This window comes from Heloderma suspectum, chromosome 1 (assembly GCF_057233095.1).
Source record: "Heloderma suspectum isolate Gila_16-S chromosome 1, 16-S_ref, whole genome shotgun sequence".
In the NCBI taxonomy this organism is placed as follows: Eukaryota; Metazoa; Chordata; class Lepidosauria; order Squamata; family Helodermatidae; genus Heloderma; species Heloderma suspectum.
Genome location: NC_139458.1, coordinates 64,038,524 through 64,054,444, shown reverse-complemented (window position 1 = coordinate 64,054,444; position 15,921 = coordinate 64,038,524). Strand labels below are relative to the sequence as shown.

The 15,921-nt window shown below is 39.1% G+C and overlaps 1 protein-coding gene and 1 long non-coding RNA gene across 5 annotated transcripts in view; one reads left to right on the top strand and one right to left on the bottom strand.

The window, feature by feature from the left end:
• LOC146357293 (uncharacterized) overlaps positions 1-15,921 on the top strand; it is a 534,301-nt gene that overhangs the window by 94,892 nt on the left and 423,488 nt on the right. For 3 of the 4 annotated variants that reach the window (XR_014789215.1, XR_014789207.1, XR_014789208.1), the window contains one exon: positions 1,689-11,755. The exons of the other annotated variant lie outside the window; for it this stretch is intronic. This is a non-coding gene — a long non-coding RNA (uncharacterized LOC146357293). Of the gene's footprint in view, positions 1-1,688; positions 11,756-15,921 lie in introns of those variants that run through there. 4 annotated transcript variants of the gene reach the window in all.
• CDIN1 (CDAN1 interacting nuclease 1) overlaps positions 1-15,921 on the bottom strand; it is a 186,995-nt gene that overhangs the window by 20,634 nt on the left and 150,440 nt on the right. The gene's annotated exons all lie outside the window — the stretch shown is intronic.

Here is a 15,921-nt window from a genome sequence, read left to right as displayed (position 1 = left end):
TGTTAGACCTGAAACATACATGGGAAACACACACACAGCAAAAAAGAGATAATACGGATGTGCAAGACATACATTTTTATGATCAAATTTAAGGTGGCTCTGATTTGTTTCATCAACATAATGTTAAACAGTTTAAGGTTCAATCCTATGAAGACAGTTGGCAGCCTCCAAACTTGGAGGTTGCTGAGTATCCAATGCAAGGCCAGCCGCCCTGCATTTCTGCTACATGGGCAATTTCACCTGTCTAGCAGTGGCAGTTCAGAGGGGGAAGGAAGGAGGCTGGGGCGGCCATAGGAAACGTCATATGGCTGATGCCTGTCTCCTCCCCTCCCTGGCCCCAGGAACTCCCCCTTTTTCCATCTCCACGCTCCATTTCCGAGCAGAGACACATAGCCCAAACCGCACTGGCTACAAGGGGGAGGGGAGCATGGCTTATGGGCTCTGAGGTCAGAGCCCTGTTTCTCAGAGCCCAGAAACCGAACAATCCTATCCCCCCCCCCCAGACGCTGTCTAGGGGCCATAAGATTGCTCTCCCCAATAATTAAAATACCAATATTCTTGCTAACAAGAATAACTTTATCTGAATCCAAACCCAGGGCAGCATCCTATATTGCTTATGTGCTCCCACTGTTTCTGTTACACCAGCGGGACACACTACTAGCACAACAGAAACTAGGGCTTCCTACAGACTGCAGAATTGAGCGAACACTCATTTCCAGAATGGATGAGGTCATCAGAGTTTCCTTCCCTGAGCTACACTCACCTGCCCCATTCTGGAAATGAGTGTTTCTGGTTGTTTCAGGAACAGCTAGCTTTCTGTTGTGCTAGAACTAGATCCCACTAGTGAGGGGGCAGCATATGATACTGCCCCAATTTTGACCTATTAAATTAATCATGAAGTTTGCGAGATAAATGCTAACATCTACAACAGCAAATACCTAGCAGTGGGAGCCAAATGCCCAATGCTATGACCTACTCTGCTGCACAGCAGCTTATATGATTAAATTAATATTGTCATTACTGAATAAAGTTAAATTCCAAGTATTCAGCACTAGTTGTCCTGGGACTGAAGAGCAGAAAGCAAGCACACTCTGGCCTCTGCCACTGGCAGAGGCTGCACTCACTTCAAGCAGGAGAAGCCCGGCGTGATCTCATCCTTCAGCTACAGAAGGAGCAGGTGCGGGGAGCTTGATTTTTCCCTCCCAGCCAGAAAGAACCCTGCTCTAGTAATTGCTTTCCTCTTCCTTCACCACTCCATTTTTCTTAGATAGTGAGCCTATACACAGCGCCTATCTCACTTTTAAAACTCTGTACAATACTTAGAAAGTTTGAGATGCTTTGTAAGTGATGATGATGATAATATAATACCCTGGGCTAATTTACACATGGCCTCTGTAGGTGCATTTCACGACTGAGGGATACAAACGTTCTGGTGGGTTCTTGGTTCGTGTAGTTCTCTCTCCCCCCCCCCCCGCCCCACTGAAGAGTAAAAAAGGTAAAGGTGTCCCCAACCAGTCGTGTCCGACTCTAGGGTGTGGTGCTCATCTCCATTTCTAAGCCGAAGAGCCAGCGCTGTCTGAAGATGCTTCCGGCATGACTGAACACCGAGGTGCACGGAACGCTGTTACCTTTCCCGCCGAAGCGGTACCTATTTATCTCCTTGCAATTTCTTGCTTTCGAACTGCTAGGTTGGCAGAAGCTGGGACTGAAGACGGGAGCTTACTCCGTCACGCGGCACTCGGGTCTCAAACTGCTGTGCTGCTGACCTTCCGGTCTGCAATTCAGCGTCTTAACCACTAAGCCACCGCGGCCCCTATTGAAGAGTACAGCCAACCTTCTGAGAGGACTGCTTGCATTTTCCAACTAGGTAACCCAGCCAGGTACTGCAACAGATACTCACTGATACTGGGTGCTGGTATGATGCTGCATACTTGTTACAGACTTTCATGTAGCCTGCAATTATGGAACCTTGTTTTGGCTTCTCCTGTAGAGCAAAAAGCATCAGCATTGCTTGGATTTCACAGGACCAATGTTCTAAACAGGATTTTCTGGAAATGAGATGGGCAGGCTAGTAGGTTCTGATGATCAGACAACAATGAAGTCATTTCCCTCTCTGTTCTCATGTTGCTGGAATCTGAAGTGTTATCTTTAGTGTGGTGTAGTGGTTAGAGTGCTGGACTGGGAGTTGGGAGATCCGTGTTCTAGTCCTCACTCAGCCATGGAAGCTCCCTGGGTGACTTTGTGCCAGTCACAGACTCTCAGCCCAACCTACCTCATAGGGTTGTTGTTGTAAAATGGAGAAGAGGAAGATTATGTACACTGCCTTGGGTTCCTTACAGAGGAAAAAAGGCAGGATATAAATGTAATAATAAATAAAACAAATAAGTAAATTTAGGCTAACACACTTACCCACTAAACACCACAGCAGGGCTGGGATTGCCTGATAACTTAAAAGATTCTTTTCACCAGATGGACCCAGACTGGAGTATTTGCTTACTTTTTTATTTGCTTGGTTTGAGGCATAAGAGTTGTAGATCACTGGTAGAGCACATGCTTTGCATGTAAAGGATCCCAGGTTCAATCCCTGACAACTTCATATCGGGTTGGGAAAGATTCCTGTCTAAAACTCTGGACAGCTGAACCAATTGTCTGACTTGGTATAAGGCAGTAACATACTAATGAACTGTGCAGACACACATGCCCTCCGGAGCACCTTTGGGGAAGAGGAGGTAGTGCAGGAGGAAATTGGCAAAAATCTTCTCCCCTACTCCAGTGAGTGTTTTCCTTTCTGTTCACAGGATCTCTAGATCCATCCATCCATCTGTGTGTGCGTGCGTGCACGCATATATAGGAGGGTTATACATATGGGTTTGTAATTCTGTATTCTCTGAACTCATGGTGTGGGTTCATAACATCATTTGTATTATACCACGCTATCAATCTGTATAATATTATAGGTTCACAGCACAGTATAATATGAACATATGGGTGTACAACAAAATAATAGGCACACATATTAAAGTACCTATTGAAAGGCTTTTAATCAAAAGCAGCAAAACAACAACAATTTATTTGACAGCAGTGTTGTATTAAATGTTTCTGCAATTAGGTTCTTCATGCAAATCAAGTTGCAGTATGTTCAGAAAAAAAAAGATCACAGGAAGAAGTCTTGTGGAACAGACAAAATGCTGGACTTAGGTATAGGAGACAAGGCTTAAAATCTTTGTATAGCTCTGAAATATGCTGGCAGGTCACTCCTACACAGGAGGAAGGCAAAAAGAATGGCAAAACACTGTTTTAAAGATAGATTTTTAATTTGATTTTGTTTTAAACTTTTAAAGCTTTAATATTAGGTTTTTATCATACTGTATTTTATAGTTTTCATTTTTTGTGAATCACCCAGATGTAAAAAAAGGTTAATAAGAATAATAATAATGTTTAATAATAATACATAGGACCTGCAACAAAATGTTGCAGTGTGGAGTGCTCCTATTCAGTGTTCCAGCCAGCCAGTCATACCCTCTTCCAGGATAGTTCATTGTATTCCTCCTCCAAGAGTCAGCCATCGTTCCATGCCCACTGAACGTGCTTAGTCCTCATTATGTAATGTTGGGGGGTTTCCCTTAATTTCCCCTGCCCCTAAAGTTTTTTTGTACCTCTGCAAACCTTGGGGTTTTCCCGCGCCTGCTTGTACCTCCCTGTTGTCCATGGATGGTACCGTTTTGGCTATATAAGTATTCACACTCAAGAGAATGAGTCCACTATTAGTAGTATATAGGATAAATGCAAATAGACAGTTGTATCTAACATAGATAGTTCCAGATTACTTTGGAAAAGTGCTTACTAAATCTAAGGGAAGATCACACAAAAATTACTGATATATTAAATTTATTCTCTATTCACAATAATGTGAAAGTCAAAACTATAGATACAACAATAGGGAGAAAAAAGATTTCTGAAATCTCAGAATAAAAATACTTTGGATCTATATAATTCTTCAGGGTTGTTTTTTTTTTTTTAGCAAAACATTAAACAAAAATTCAACTCACGTTTATGTTATAGTCACATCTCCGTAACCATCAAAACCATAAAAATTGCAGTACATTTCAAGGCTGAGGAATTGAGCTTTACAATTTAAACAAAACCCATACAGCAGTGTGAAAAGATGAAAAAGGAAAGCTTTTAAATAAAACATGAATTAGAAATGTTTCCATTTCCACAAAAAAAGTTGCAGACCACTACTTTAACAAATGTGTTAACACCACTGGCTTGTAATGGATGCTACCACAGTATTGCTGTCTAGATTCTTGTTTATTTTTCAGCACATTGGGGTCTGAAAGCCACACTGTCTTACACTTCTGTTACTCTGTAACCTTAACTATTATTCCTACTGTGTAAAAGCAAAGCACAAATTTAAGGTGACAAAGCACCAGTTGGTGGATGTGAACTACACTACGAAAGCAGAAACCTCTAAAAGCTGCATAACCATTATGAAATAACTGACCTATATGAAACTGCTACCATGGTTCACAAATTTATTGTCAGGTTCCAGCCTCTAGCTGTTCTCTGATTGTTCTAAATACTTGACAAACTGAAGCCTTTTCACTTTCCGTTGAAATTGCCTCATCTCCCTGTCAGAGCGCCATGGGGGACTCCATTACTTTTCCGACTTCTTTCCCCTACTGACAAGTCATTTAGCTGGCTTCTTGTTGTGAAGGCTGTCCATGTCAAATTAGCCAAGGCCCCTATTGTCCTTATTACCACTCGAAAAGCCATCATGAGTAATGCTACGGGGTCCCTCAGTTGTCATCATTTGTCAGAAAGAAAGGGAGTGTGGTTACATATAGTTGACAGGTAATTTCAGTGTCTACAATTACCCCAATTAGTCTTGTCATAAACAATTCGATAAATGCACACCAATACAAACAGATAAACACACCAAGGTCTCTCACTATTAATGTCGTGTAATGGGTAAATCAGTGATATAATGCTATATTTTATTTATTTCTTTAAACTATCCTCAGCTGTATGCTGGCAGTTGATACCTGGTCAGCACAAATGGTACTATCTACTTTCATTAGCTCATCGCTACAAGAGAATATGAAAGGCTGTGACAAAATTCATTTGGAGAGAAAAAAGGAGCAGATTGCCTAAAGCAGGTGTTATAACAAAGATAAAACAAAGGTTTCAGTTCAGCACTGCAATGGCTTTAGAAGCGATTACTTCATGTTACACCCCCCCCAAGAAGTGCTCAAGAAATAAAGAGAGGAAAATACATTCATTCGGAAATTAGAAGCACCTGATTTTTTTAGCACTGTTGGTGGTGTGACATATATTTAACAACATATATTGAAGGCTGATACTGAGAGCCAATTATTTCACTCACAGAATTAGCACAATATTCTCCAGCTATATAATCTAAAAATGTAGGAGATACACCCCGAAGTGCTCAAATGCACTATTCTTTTAGAGACCTGCTAATTTCTTCATTTAGAACTATTTGGCTAAGTTCAATATAGCTGACAGTGAATGATACTATTATTTTTTCTAACCACTTTCAGCACCAATTGTTGTTTCACAGTGTAATACATATCTGTTTTAACACAGATAAATATGGCACTGAATTAAGGACTGTTACGCGTATTCCTTTGTACTGCACAAAATCTGTCCAAATCTCAACATCTCTTGAGTGTGCTGCACCCTGTCTGTTTGCTGACCGCAGACTTAAGTGACGGGTGGAGAACCCAACAGAAGCAAGTTGTTGTAGGAAATTGCTTTTGGCAACTATTTGTTCAAGCTCAAGATTTTTTTAAAACCAATACTAAGAACCCAACAGAAAACAGGACAGGTCTCCCTAATGAGTAATCTATTTTAGCACAGTCTTGTCTAGGCATGACAGTTTACTGAGAGGCTTGAAAAACTCGTAATTACCAGTGTTACAGGGCAATTAATGTATATTACACTGCACTACTCATGGCAGCAACTGTCATTTTCTCAATAAAAATGAGTACTCTTCAGCTAAAGGTGACATTAATTGGGACTTTAATGACTATGCAGAGGAGCTGAAGCCAAATATGAACAAAACAGCGATTCAATGAGCAACTTCAGAAACGAGAAAATTGTACTAAAATGAGATTAATTGCTGTTTAGAAAAAGGAAAGAACCTAAAAAGCTATTAAATTGCAGGGTTTGGGTGCCCGGGTGATGGTTGTGATGTTAATCTTGCATTCTCACAGCAGGCAAATATTCACTAAATTCAGAGCCTTTTGACAGCAGGAAAAATCATGTATGCTTAACTTCAATCCATCAAAAATATATTTCAGCTTTTATCAGTGTTCTAAATACTTCTGCAATTTCAAAAATTACTGCTCCATTCCTTGGCTGTCATCATGCAAATGTGAACACTGTCAATATTGCTGTGAAAAATTCCTCGGCTTCAAAAGGCTTACTTCAGTGATAAAGAAAGAAAAATGTGAAGATTAGAATTGCAAAACACACACTACTAATATAACAGAAAGCAAACAATAAGAATGTAATGTTTAAATTGTGGAAACTGCTAAAATAGAAAATGATGGGGTGTTTGTGTGTGTGTGTGTGTGTGTGTAAAAAAATCAAAGAAAAATAATTTCTAAAAATCTTTGATAGCCTATACATTTATATAGTTAATTACTTATTAGAAATAATTAGGACATAATTTTGCAGCTCAACTTCAGGTGATACAATTATTAAAACAGTTCTATGGTTTCTAAAAGCCTTTATCCTTTCTACTTAATACCTGAAGAAATTATATAATTGCTTTTCCTCATAGCTCTTTCAACTGTCATGATGACTGTATACATAAAACATTACATTTAAACTCTGACATATAAGAGGGATAAACATAGGTCTGACTTCCTTTGAAGTTTTGTATTCAGAACCTAGATATTTTAAAACAGAAAATCAGTTTAGCTATTGAGTGTAGCATATAGATTCTTTACATGTGTTAATCTTCATGCATGCTCTGATACGTGTGCACCATTCATTAGAAAAACACTGGCATTATGATGCTTCGCAATTTCCTTTTCCATAATCAATTCTATTTGTTCTGCATTTTAATAATTAAATAGCTAGCTCATCTACATTATAAACCTCTGGACATATTAACACATATATACCTGTGACTATACCAAAGAACTGCATCCAATAAATGACATAATAAAGGAGTTTCTAGAATCAGGGTGTGGGGGGCACCACATAAGACGTTTTCTATTAGCAAGGATTCTATTATTAACCATTTCATTACACATTTATGCAAAGTCAGATAAGACGGTGGTGCATTCAGATGAAATATCTTTATATAATCTCATGGATTCATTCAGGGTGGGCTGGTTTACATGTAACAACAAATTATGGTTTAGCACTATGTGCATGAGTGAAGTTGGAATCATGTGTTCTCCTGTCCCTTCTCCTGCTGTTGTGCAACCAGGAGCCTTTGCTAGGACTGACTCTCATTTTCAAAGATTCCTATCTTGTTATATATGAACAGGGAACTGTAGTCTAAAACAAACTATGGTCAGTTTCAAAAGAAGCCTTGGAATACATGGCTTGGACCAGTTGGCCATCCCTGAACTAGTGTACACTTTTTGAGGTAGGTGAGCACATTCAGTGTTCAAATATCTATGCAGTGACTGAAAACTTTCATAACTCAAAGCCTGGTCACTTTTCTATGCACACTCTTCTCACGTTTACTAATTGTATCTTCTCCAACTGTACGCTTACTTAATCTATATTCAGTTGTTTGTCACACGCAGTTGAAACTTCTCCGCAGTTTCTATGTGCGGAGAAGGGGGCAGTGGGACTGTGCCCCCATCCCAAAGTTATGAGTGGCAGTGTGCCAACCGCACGTTGGCACAGACATCTGCATTGGGAAAACATACACTGGACATGTGTACTCTGTGCAATTGGGGGTTCCAATTGTAAAGATGCCTAGGCTTTCCTGATGTAGATACCCACACCAATGCCACATACAACATCAGAGGCAGGGGTAACAGTGTGTTCTGGCTGTCCTCTTTTCCACATTTAGAAGCTACTAGAGCTGTGTGCAGATGGTCTCTCAAAATTCTCCATCTTATTTGTGGGCAGAGAATTTGGGAGATAATTTCACCAAATTTCTCCAGGAGAAGGAGAAATTCTCAGCAGTTTCTCACAGGTAGGGCTCCCCACTGGCAGAGCTTGTAGCACAGATTCTTTCATTTTTGGTAAGGGTTTTTTGTTTTTTTGTGCTGCAATAGCATCAACTGTGTTGGCAGGCTGGCCCCCATTTTCCATCCACCACAATGCAATGTTGTGTCAAGCTCCAGGGATGAGGTGGAGTTAGTGCTTTGCCAAAATCTGTCCTCCAACTTCCAGAAAGTTTTCTTCCCCCATGAACAGGGCTTCCATGGTTCTGCCTGTTCTGTTCTGTTCTATAATTTATGACTGTCCTGTCATAAATTTAATTTTTGTGAACTGCCCAGAGAGCTCCGGCTATTGGGCAGTATAGAAATGAAATGAATGAATGAATGAATGAATGAATAAATAAAATTATGTTGAATTGCTTTTGGTGGTGTTTTTGAGCTTACCCAATCACAGCTAGCCTCCCAGGCTGCCTGCACTTCCTGATCTGAAAAAGCCCTAAGGGAGGAATTAGGTCATGATGCCTTCCACTGGACTTCAGTTGAAGTGTTAGGAGCTGAGGGGGCTACAAGCTGCCAAAGAGATGATTGTACAATGAAAGACAGGACACTTGTGCTCATTCCTTGGCCACCTCCTAAGTAAGGTAAGCCCAAGAAACCCAAACCCAGCCCTTGAGAATTTCTCCAAAATTTCTTCAGTATTGAATTTCTTTTTGAAAGCAATTTCTCTTTTATCAAATTGAATGAGAATGGTTGAAAAAATGTGGGACAAATGTTCAGCACAGCACTAGAAGCTATATGTGGAGAATAACTGAACAGGGCTCCAAAGTATTTATATATGTATTTCATTTCTATACCGCCCAATAGCTGAAGCTCTCTGGGCAGTTCACAAAAATTAAAACCACAAAGTGCGGCATAAAACAATATAAAATATGAACGCTTAAAACCACAATATAACAGTTCAACCAGAGTAAAACCTAGCAGCAATGCAGAGATTTAAAATACAGATTTAAAGCACCAAAGCTAAAAGACTGAGAAGCTAAAATGCTAAAATACTGGGAGAATAAAAAGGTCTTTGCCTAGTGCCAGAAGGAGAACAATGTAAGTGCCAGGTGAACCTCTATAGGGAGCTCATTCCACAGCCGGGGTGCCACAGCAGAAAAGGCTCACTTCCTTTGGCTGGGGGTTACCGAGAAGGACCGCAGGCAGATATGGTAGATGCAAATGCACCATTCTTCAGCCACTATATACCTGTTTTTCTTTCTTCACCCATTTTTTCTTTTCTCAACTTTTATTTCATTTCATCATTGATATTTACAAAGCATTTGTGTCTAAGGCTGCAAACTTATGCATACTTAATTGGGAGTAAATGCCATTGACTTCTGCGGGACTTTTTCTGAGCAAAAAAGGATGGGATGGAGCTGCCCATTTTTTTGTGTATATATTCAATTGACTTTTAAAGAAGGTAGATCACTTCTGGATGAAACTTTCTACAAACACACCTACCAAGAGTTATTTTCTGAAGAAAGCAAAACATAAATCTGTTCCCAACATAAATGAACATGCATCAAACTTACAAATTTAATTATCTGCTCTAAGATGATGATGTAAGAATACAAATTGACTGGTGTATTTGTACCTTTAGAAATCAACGTTGAAATAAATGGTGAATTTTTGCTCGAGATTACTCAGATGAAACTATCACTCTCACATGCAATGTATTCTAATTATACTATCAATGCTTATTTGGGATAACTCCCTAAAAAGACATAAGACAATGATTTGCTACAGGTGGCAACAACTGAGGTTTCAACTGTAAAACAGAACTGATAGTCCTTGTATCACTTTTGAAATAGTCCTCATAAAATTATAAGGCAGCATCCAACTGTGTCATTCTGTTAGTGCAAATGGCGTTGCACTAGTAGAAACATTCCAAACTATGTGCAAGAAGAGAATTCAACTAACATTACGCTTGTGTAAGTACAGCTGCACAAGTGGCTGTGCATTATGCTTATGCAACCTGTTGTGCAACAGCTTGCACATAACTCTTGCAGAACTCATTGTGCAACTGCTTGCGCATTCTGATGTGCAACCCATTGTGCATCGACTTGAACATTCTGCTTGCACAATAAGTTGCGCAAGCGGAAGGGGCAACAATGTGCACAACGGAAAGATTCGGTGGATCTCCGTTCAAGTTATTTGAATCTGTGGACTGCCACTGTTGGATACTGGCCATAGTCTAGACAGTCAAGCTACCAGCATGATTCAAATTGATTTATACGATGCTTTAAATGAATATTCTGGAGAATACAGCTGGAGGAAAAGCCCTGCTGTATCAAAAGGTTCCCACTGATAGAATCCTTCTGTTGATGGGAGGATTTTGCTGGATCCAACCCATAGTAAACTGTTCTGCATATTATATAAATCCACCTGAAAGGATGCTGCAAACATATTCTATCATTTCATATTGGATAGTAATAGAAGATGACAACAGGATAAAAACTGGCATGAATTTGCCAATTGGTGCTGTTCTTTTAAAAATAATTATAATCCATAGTTTATAGTTCAACTGCATTTCAGATATCCTTTGCTAAGAACAATGCAAAAGCCAGCCCATCAGTGGAGAAAATGTAGCCATTCCTCATTTGCAAAAGGCTATCTCTAATTATTATTTGCTTACAATGATTATTTTATTTTAGTTTTTTTTATGCAAATGGATACAACAACTGATAAAATACATGTTTTTATGCCCCTGCTCCTGGCCAAATCACAGTGCTGGGGCGTATGTTCAGAATTATCAGCATGGAAGAAACTTTACAAGATGGGATGTGAGAGAAAGGGGAAGTAGAGGAAGAGGCAAGATTTACATTGCAAACAAGTGCAGCTGTAGACTGCATTTGGACGTAACGATAAACTACGGTTTATTGTTGCGAACACTAACCTTGGGCTCATCAGCAGTCCTCCCTGCTCAAGCCTGGCTATGAGGAAATTAGAATAGCTTTTGTTCTATTTTTATCTAACTGCAGTTTAGCTTTACATCTGAACCCAAACTGGGATGAGTTTTACTGTGGTTTACTGAAATAAGCCAACTTCAAACTGTGGTTTATGAAGTTGGCTTGTTTTTTTTTTAAAAAATAGTTAAGATTAACCAAAGTTTAGCATTCAGACATAATGCTAAATTGTGGTTAACTGAATACGGAATAGATACCTCTGATCCCTTCCTCACGACCACCCTGGAAAGGGGAGGAAGGTGTGCAACAGCCTGAGGCTTGTCCATGTAATAATAAACCACAGTTTATCATTTACTATACTGCCATAGTGTTAAGAAGGAAAGGGCAAAAGGTAGACCAAGATCTACTCATATTTCTCAGGTTGATTTACAATAGATTGGCAAGTGTTTGACTGCCAATTCTTTAAGAATAGCAACAAAAATCCTCTTCCCCCTCCACCTCGTGTAAATTAAGCTGCTGAAACAAAGAAAGCTTTTGGGGAAAACCAGGAGTAGATTTTTGTGTGTGAAAGAACTATGAGCTCAGTTCGGGTACCAAAAACAAATTTCTGGGCAGAACATGTGACTGGAGCCAATCTGTTTCCTAATTCTGGCAGTGAATTCCATGGCGCTCAGTGGGGCTTACTTCCAGGTAAATGGGCAGAAGACTGCAGCCGAAATGTTTTTGACTCTCTCTGTGGGACCCTCCCCTCACCAAGCCCTGCCACCTAGATGCTACTGGGGGGCTTGTGGAGGAGGCAGGGAAAGGAATATCCACTGTTATCTCCGATCTGTGATTGGAGATAACAGGGAGATTTCCTTTATACACCTCCAATTGGAAGGAAGAGTGACACACTGTGGAATTGCCACTGTTATCTCCGATCACCGATTGGGGATTTTCTCTTACCGAGGGTGAATGATATGCTAAGTTCTTTGCCCACTCCGCATCCTCTCCAACAGGGGAAGATGGGGCAGGCAAAGCCACCCTGACTGAGGAGCAGGGTGGAAGATTTCTCCTCCACTTGGTGTCTTGGCCAGAGTGGCTTCTGTGCATACAGGCTTTCCATGGCCAGGAAAAGCACACACACAGGACCGCCTGGGTAGACTGAAGCTGAACTGAGTCAGTCCCCTTTGCTCCTCCATCAGGACTGAGCTAACTCAGCTTCACTCTTTTCCCAAATAGGAAGGTGCCCGAGGAGCAAAACTCCAGCTGCTTTTAAGCAAGAAAAAGATTTGACCACTGGAAGATTTGACCCCAGATCTGATATGTGGTATCATGTTTGGCCTAACTGTGTAAGGTACTGCACTCTAAAGGTCAAGCTACACATTACGTTAATTGCCTAGCATGTAACTGAGCCTATTTTGTTTTTATTCAAGAGTAAGTGCACATAATCCCAGTTCGGATCAAGAGCAGGGGTGAAGTAAATTCCCCCATTTCTTTGCTTCCCAAAATTCCACCTCCTCACCTTAAGATAAAATGTCTCAATTGGATTATTTATTTATTTTTAAGAGGAGGCTCAGCAACACGCTATGCAATTAACATAATGCGTAGTTTTAATCTAAGTATTGTTGCGTCACACAAACTGAAAGGATGTTGCACACATGCAACATCCTATGCATGTTTAGACAGAAAAAAGTCCTACAACTCCCAGAATTCCCCAGCCACCCATGCTGGCTAAACATGCACAGTATTGCGCCCTAAGTAAAATTCAAAGAATGGGTTGGATCCAGATTTAGTCATACTTACATTAGACCCACTAAAATCAGTGGGACTTACGTTAGTCATGACTACCTTATGTTTCATTTAATTTAATAGGTCTACTATAAGTATGACAGTCTGTATCCAGTCCAATGACTTTTACAATTATCCAGTGATCAGGATAATTAGAACAGAATGATCAGGAACCACATTTTCTGTATTTATCCTGAAGCCAATAACTTCTGAATTGTGTGAATATTTTTGTGTATGCAAAGAAGACAAAAATCAGTTGAAAAGAAAGACTGAGGAAGTCCAATATATACATTTAAATATTAGGATAAAATGTTCAGATTATAACAGGCAGTAGGAATTATAATAGACAGTGGGAGATAGTACAGTATCAGCTACTAGAAGATTACAAAAAATAAAATTGATTAATGTTTCAGTGATTATTTTGAAATAATTAATCATACTTTCTTAGTGCAGGAAGATTGTATAAACAATTACTGGTGCAATCCTAAATATTTTCACCTGGATTTATGCTTGCAGTGTTTTTCCTCTAGTTTTGAATTAACCATAATTAATATATTATTAATAATATTTTTTAAACACATGCAGGCTGCAGTTCTAATCAGACTCATGAAACTAAATGGAATTTAGTTTCATGTAAACATGCTTAAGATCAGGATATTAGTATGCAATCTACCTGAAGTTTGTTTTCCATCTTGTTCTAAAATTGGCTTTAGCTGTTGTACACCTGCCTCTCATAACCAGTATAATTTTGAGGAAATAGTGTGCTGAAATGAAGTGTATTTTCTAGTTGTGTCTATCTGGTAGTGGAATGGGCACTACTGGTGGAACAGATTTTCCATCTTCCCTGCAGTCCTTCCCCCACCCCCAGATTTGCTCCGGTGGGTGGGGGGACACACGAAGGAAGTGCAAGGGAGGGAAGAGGAAGGGGAAGTCCCATTGTGCGAGCAGAAGTTCACTTGCATAACATTGGATGCAGCCCTAAATATTTGTCCTTTTATGAAGCTCACTGAATGGCTTCAGGAAAATCACCAACTCTTAGGTAACCTAGATCACAAGGTTGTTGTGAGATTTATGAAGTTGCAACTACTATCCTTACAGGCTGTCATTCCAAAGTTTAGATATTAGAAATTAGAACTTACACCCTCCTCCTACTGAGGGTTATATTAATTAGGGACACTGTGTGAACCAGTGAAATGAAAGCAAGAGGGTTAAGAATGAAATAATCATGGAATACCGTTAGGCAACTTTTAGAATATAAACAACAAAGAGTGTTGTGGCACTTTAGAGACTAACAAATTTATTATGGCATAAGCTTTCATGGACTCAGCCCACTTTGTCAAATGCGTGATGTGCTTTTTTAAAATTAATTTTTATTAAGATTTTAACAAAACAAATTGTGAAGAAAAAAAGAAGTCAAAAAATTACATCCATAGAAATATCAACGTTCCATTAAATACAACGTTCTAAAAACCCCTAGGAGATTATGCGTACGCTTCAAGAAAAGCAGACCAAATATCTGAATATTTATCTGTTTGCTGGTGGTGCCTATATACCACCCATTCAAATACTGATAGCATTGTTAAGTTCTCAATCCATTGCATTATAGGAGGTGTACATTTATGCTTCCAATGTTGTAATATTAATCTGTTGGCTGTCAAAAAGGCACATGGACCTACATCTGTAGAGCCCAACACAAGTAAGCTTAATTTGTGTAACCATACAGCGCAAATTATATTCCCAGATTCATAATATGATGGTGGTGCCCCATCTCTGGAATGCCCTCTTCAGAGAGGTTTGTTTGGTGCTGACATCAGTGCCAGATGAAAACCTTATTTATCCAGGCATTTTAACCACATTTATCCAAGCATATTAACGGCTGTTGTAACAGAGGTTTTTTTTTTTAATCTGTCTTGTTTTACATGGTTTAAATATATATCCCACATTTTTAAAGTTCTAGTGTTTTATATTTTTCTTGTTAATTGTATTTTTTAAAATGCGAATGGTTGTTTTAATTACTTTTTAAATCTTTAACTGTTAAGGGAGCCCTTCGGGGTAGTTCATCGAGTGAGTGAATGAATGAATGAATGTGTAGTCCCCCATGTAAATGTGGAACTGCTGTGTGACTAAAGTATTGAGACAGTAGAATAATAACTTATTTTGACAAAATAATTTTGTGAGAACTATAAGTTTGGCTAGCAATAAAGACACCTTTTCCAATGTCAAAAGATGAGTTCTACAGATAGCTGCCATAACAAGAACAATATATATACGCAGACATATGCATAAATCAGTGCATGCATAACTAATGCAACTCTTAAAGAACTGTGTAGAAAGGTAAAATGAAATAAGAGCCTCATCCCTTTGCTCAGATAATCACAGGTGGCTGGTGTTCACAAAACTATTCTGAAGTTAGTGGGGTAAATGCAAACATATCGTTTATTTTGTCATCTGGTTTGTCTTAATCATGATCTAAAAATTCATTTATAAGCGTGTATACAAAATACCATGTTTATATCAATATCATATGCTGTTTGCTTGAAACAGTACACATTAAAATGAAGAACAGAAATCTGTGTAATGGTCAAAGACAACCAATAACAAAACCACTAAATTCAAGTTGTCAAACACAATTTACTATGTATATTTCTTCATTTCTTCCGATAAAACAGAAATTATTAAAATTAAAGTGATATGGGTGAGTGTTTATGGCTTCCTATTAAAACCTTGACTTACAGCAGTATCCATTTAAGTTTAAGGCAGAAGAAAATCATATAGAGATCTCTGTGCGATGGCCTGGTGACTTTATATCCTCTTGTCAAACCTCAGCAGTTTTATTTGTAGTGATACATGCCGAAGAAGGTTGGAGGTTAAAGTTGATAGGAGGGCCAACAGGAAAGCCAACCAACTTCTTTCAAAAGATTACAACCTTTAATGTATTAGTGTCTGTCGGCAGTTGCTGCCGACTTTACAAATATACATTTTATACACTCTTTAAACTGAATCCAAAATTCTAGATCATATGAATTAAGTAAATGCCCTTTAATAGT